The sequence below is a fragment of the Sphaerodactylus townsendi genome, linkage group LG11, assembly GCF_021028975.2.
Source record: "Sphaerodactylus townsendi isolate TG3544 linkage group LG11, MPM_Stown_v2.3, whole genome shotgun sequence".
Classification (NCBI taxonomy): Eukaryota; Metazoa; Chordata; class Lepidosauria; order Squamata; family Sphaerodactylidae; genus Sphaerodactylus; species Sphaerodactylus townsendi.
In genome coordinates, this window is record NC_059435.1 from 48,658,723 (window position 1) to 48,664,722 (window position 6,000).

Below are 6,000 nucleotides of genomic sequence, written 5' to 3' on the forward strand. Positions count from 1 at the left end.
AGCCCCTCCCACCATGGCCAATTGGCAGAGCTGATGAGAATCATAGTAATTGAACGTCTGGAGGGCCATAGGTTGGAGACCCCTGCTCTATGGGCTTTCCCAGGAGAGAAAGAAGTTTCTCCTTCTCACCCGGCACCTGTACTGCTGATTGCTTCTTTGGAGGCAGTGCGGCAGCACTGTCCCCCAGTCGCTGTTCTGCTGCCCCCCCCCCTTTGGATTGAACTAGTGCAATACCAAAGAGATTTACTCCAGTCTATGTCTTGTCATTTCATTGGGCTTAGACTGAAGTAACTGCCTAGGATTGCACTGTAAAACTTGTTGTCAAGTAGAGTTATGAATTAAGTTAACCAAAGTCAGTATTTACATTTCACTCTTCTTTAATCCCATGGTAGCTATACTGACTCAGGAAGGATTCCCTAAAATGTCTGTTCCATAAACAAACAAACAAACAGAAAAGTATGTCTTGCATTTACCCCAATACAGGCTGCAGTAGTAAGCATAAGCATAAGCATTTTTATAAGCATAAGCATTTTTATTGTCATTGTGCACGCACAACGAAATTTACAGCAGCATTCCTCGATGCACACAAGCAGATTTACTTTAAAGTTCCTTGAAAATAATTGGTGGTGGTGGCAGTGATTAAGCAAATCTCTATCCCACCTTTCTGCATATGGTTCCCTAAAAGAGTTTTTAGGTTAGGTTTCATCCTAGGGAAGCCAAAACAACTAGTAGTTCCAGTGCCACACAATACAGAAGCTCCTCCCCTTGCATGCATGAGACTGTGAATGCAAGCAAGGAATATTCGTCCATTTGATGGCTTTCTTATTTATTTACATTGAAGGGGCCACTGCGGCTTATGTCTCTTTACACACAGAGCTATTCCCTTCAGCGAAGTGAATAAGCAGGCCTTCTGTGTTTGCCTCAGAGGGCCTTTGGAGATGAAGATTGGGGGTATTTACTTGGAAATAAGCCCCATTGATTTCAATGGGCCATTGCTAAAGTACATCCATATCATCTTAATTCTAGGCATTCTGACTTAAATTGGTCTCTGAAGTGAGCTCAGGAAGAGGAAAAGATGAGATAAGGAATATAATTCTGAACAACAGACCTGTTTTAAATCAGTTTAGCTTCATTGACTTCAAGAGGGACTACAACCGTGAAGCATCTGGAAAGCTAAATGGTGTGAAAATCTAGAGTAACTCCTTTTCTTCAAAAAAACAATATTGGAAAGTGAACAAAGAACTTTGAATTCTGCATGCATTCCTGAGGTCACAGTTTTATTTTTTAAAAAATACGTATATATTTATTATAGCCAGCTTTCGCCTGCGCTTCCCAAAAGATTCTCAATCACAGACCAGGTCTACATCCTATTTGGAAAATTAGGTATCCTCAGTCCATTCAGTGAAGTAGTAATTGAAGGTTTACCAACCTAGTCGGAACAGGTAGTCCCACCCAATTCAAGCACTATGCTGTTTCCAACCATGTAGTTCTGTCTTTGTTTCAGTAAAAACTCTCCATAATCTAAAGAATACATGAAGTGCCTCTTACTGAGCTAGACCCTTCATCTGTCAAAGAATCTTGACTTATCAAAGTCAGTTCTGTTTCTAGGGACTGGCAGGGATCTTTCCACATCTGCTAAATAAATCTTTTGCCAGGGTTTGAATTTGATGTTTGAATGAGATAAGGAATGTAATTCTGAACAACTGACCTGAGCCACAACCCCTCCCCAGAGGTGGAGCTCCAAGGGATTGGGGTGTGTGACGCACCGGGTGCATCCCCCTGTGGGGGTGAGGCGAGGGCATTTCAAGGGCATGGCAGAGGCATTCCAGGGGCAGGGCAGGGGTGTTCTGGGGTAGGGGGGCATTTCAGGGTGGAGCGGAGGCAGAGGACGCACCAGTGCACTGGGCGCTTCCCCCCCTTGCTACGCCTCTGGCCCTCCCCTAATGTTAGTAGTGCTGGTAGAACAACTCTGGCAGAACAAAGTAGAAATGCTGGTAGAAACCTGTGTTGTGCCGCCTGCATTGGCTCCCAGTTGAATTGCGAATCATCTTCAAGGTGTGGGTTTTGACCTTTAAGGCCTTACACGGCCTGGGACCCTCGTACCTTCGGGACCGCATCACCCCATATGTCCCAGTTCAACCTCTGTGTTCGGCAGAGACCAACTTACTGGAGATCCCTGGCCCCTCAATGTTGTGGCTGGCCTCCACTCGGGCCTCCACTCAGGCCAGGGCTTTTACGGCTCTGGCCCCTGCCTGGTGGAACACTCTCCCTCCAGCTGTCCGGGCCTTGCGGGACCTTGGTGATTTCCGCAGGGCCTGTAAGACTGAGTTGTTCCACTGGGCCTTTGGAGTAACCAGCCGCAGAGTTGTGCCCCCCCCCCCCAGGTCATGGGTCCCCAATATCATCGGGACCCATTATTGAGATCTACAGGTCCTAATACCATCAGGACCCACTACCTCTCCCTCCTCCTTCTAGGAGGATTAGGTTTAGGTGGGATGCCATCTTAGGATATAACTGCTGTTTTTATTATATTTGTGGAAGTCTGATTATGATGATTTTATACACGGTTTTATGTTGTACACTGCCCAGAGCCCTTCGGGAATGGGGCGGTATATTAAATATTATAATAATAATAATAATAATAATAATAATAATAATAATAATAATAATAATAATAATAATAATAATAATAATAATAATAATAATAATAATAATAATAATAATAATAATAGAACATCCAATATATGTTAACTGCTCGAGTTAGCGAGAGCAGGTTGGATGGACGTGATTTTAACAAAGGATGCATATGAATGTAGCAAATGAGACCTTTCAAATAATCAGAGTGTAGATTAGACAGGTCCTGCTGAAGTTCCATCAAAGTCAACCACAGCGATTTGTTCGAGTGGAGTTTGCATTGATTGATCTGTTAGTGTACAACTCTTATAGATGTCTGTAAACATTCTCTTGAGTAAGAGCTGATTGGAACACTCAACAACACATTTTGTCCAGTCTGGCCAGTAACCAGCTCAGGTGTGAACATGGAGGATTGCTTGTCTGAAAGCACCTCCACCTGAAAATCCTCCTGCATATGAATAACGAATATAGCAGAGAGAAGCTGAGCTAGATTTAGCCCTATAGGGTGTAGTCCCTAACAGATAATGACCCAAGTGTATTTGACGAGGTAGTGACCATGCTATGTGCCGTGCTAAAGGTTTGAATCAGTTCTAAGTGGCTTGTATCAAGGTCAGTTTCCAGACATGTGTCTGTTGAACACGGAAGTCTTAATTAAAAGAACATGAGTATTTTTCCCCCCACGGGAGTCTCTGCATACTCATAGTAGGAGTTTTGAGGGTTGTTAGTGAGAATGATATGCAATTGCCTGTTCTTTATTCAATGGAAGCTACAGTCTCCAGCAGGCCAAGAATATGCTAATGTATTTTGTAAGAATTAAGCTGAAGCAATACGGCTGGCAGGTTGATTTTTAAAAAATATTTACTAAAAAGTAATTCAGCTGAGTCCAATGAAGCTGACTTCCTTGCAGGTATGTTGGAATTATAACCTTTTGGATTGCACTGTGTTGTTGTCACCGTAAACTGCTATAATGACATATTCAAATTCATCTGAAGTGCAATTTCACATTCTGTCCTTGTCCATGCTTTTTGTTCCAGATAGCACAAGTTTAGGCCTGTCCCCGTGGCTCTTATGGGCCAAAAAGAAGCTTCAATTGAGAAAAATGGAGAGTGTCTCCCCCGCTGCTGGAGGACCTATGACCCAGTGGCAGAGCATTTGCATATGAGGGGCCTGGCTCCTTTCCATCAGTTTACAGGCCCCTTCCCTGCATGGCCACCTTTTGTGTTCCAATAAATAAGTCGGATCTTTTTGTGTAGAAAGATACAAGGAAAAGCATGCAGACAGTGTCTTACCCATCTGCTCAGGCTTGCTGGCATTCTGGCCAATTGGATGAAAAGCATTAGGCTCTTCTTTTGAAATCTGACAAAATGGAATTTTATTGTATTATATATTCTTATGACACCTTTTCATGCCCATTGGATGATCTGAATTCAGGGCCACACTGTTCTGCATTGATTTACTTCTACCTCCTATGTAGCTAACTACAGTATTGATGCTCCCTCACTCCAAAAGTTCTGGCTACAGACTTGATGAGAAGCCCAAATGTCTGAGTGTGGCCGTTCAAGCTATGAAAGATTTAAGCCCAAGGTTGTTGACTCAGACCTACCAAAGCAAATACAACCTTTAAGCAAGTTTGTACTTTAAACGCTATACATTGTGATTTGTCAAGTCCCACTTTTTTGCAGGTCCAGGCCTTCAGCAGAAACTAGAAGGTTTATTGACAGGTTTCAATCAGCCTGGTTTGTTGGACCATGCAACATGTGGGTCCAATTGGTTGACCATAGCTTGAAATGCGAATTTCACCCCACCCCCCTCCCTACCCCAGCTTGGTTCATTCCATTGGCAGAGTTGGAAAAAAACATACTCTGGATAATAATGTACTTTTCCCCTGTAAAATCAAACACATCCATGGAACAAGACAGAATATATATTGGCAAAACTGTCACCACTGATCAGGACTCAATTCACCCACAGCTGAAGTCAAAGTTGGCCCACATTCACTACCTACTTGATGCCCTACCACAAAGTAGGTAGCTATTCACCCAACTGTTTGTTTTCTTAAGGGCATCCTTCATAGTAGGTAGCTCTGGTCCCTTGAAAGGCTGCAAGGTTATAAGAGAGGGAAGGCTGAAGAAGGTGATGGTAGCCAAGGGAAAGTGGCCAAACTTATATCTGCATTAAGCAAAAGTGCCTTGGACCAGGTCTGGAAATTTAGGTGGACTATCTGTCACATTCTATCCCACCTCACATTCTATCCCACCTCCCTTCAAGGAGTCCTGGGTGGCTTACATGATTCTTCCTTTAATGACAGAACAACACTGCGAGGTAGACTGAAATGAGAGAATGACTGCTCCAAGGTCAACCACTGACATTTCAGCCTAAGGTGAGGCTTGAACCTGAATCTCATCAAGCCAGTTCACACTCCAGAGCAGAACGATTTAGGGAAAAAATGATTCTCAAGAAAGGATAGATACTGAACTTCTGTATCAGGGCAGTAACTTTCAGAGAACTAATCAGGCAGATTAATTTACTACGTTGCATTGAGATTGAGTAAAAACAATGTGCTTCATTAATAGGAGAGTGGATTGGTAACTTATTGTTATCATTATTTTAACACAGTTGCTTATAAAAACTTTAGATGACAAACACCATTTTAAAAGAATCTTGCCCTTCTGTGTGTGAGAGAACCCTACTGTAAAATATGCAGGCATCAGCGAGAAACAAAAGTAAATGTCTTTTTTTCCCTTTAGAATAATGGTAGTTTCTTTTGTACAAATGTAATCAATGAATCAACTGAAACTCGTTTGATTAATCAACTGAGATTTCTCTCATCAGTTGTAATAAAATGTAACGCATTCCTAGCACTCATGTTGTGGTTTCTTCACAGGAAAGCCTTTGGCAAAAAGGGGGGGGGGGAGATTACTGTGTAAAATATATAATAAATCTTTGTTTTTGCATCTCCCATATTTAATTGATCAAACACAAGAGGTCTTCTGATGCAGGACTCTAGGGAGGGCAAAGGCTTTAATTACTCATACACACTTGTACAAGAAAATACCTTGCAGCAAAGCTGAAAGGCCCGCAGTGAGCCAGCAAATAGTACTTTGCAGAGAAGCAATGAATTGGGTGGTTCTCCTAAAGAGATAATGAGATTTCAAAAATTGCTGCACTACTAAAGTGAAGTTTGTCATTAAAATACAATTAGCAGGATTCTTTCTGTTGGCCACCCTAGGGGATTATTAATTGACAGATTCCCCCAGGCAAAATTGCTAAAGACCAGGAAAGTTGATAACAAAAGTTATATCCATCATTTCTTCAGCCTGACAATCAAGCCTAGTTAAGCCAAAAGGGTTGGGTAAAAGTCAGTTT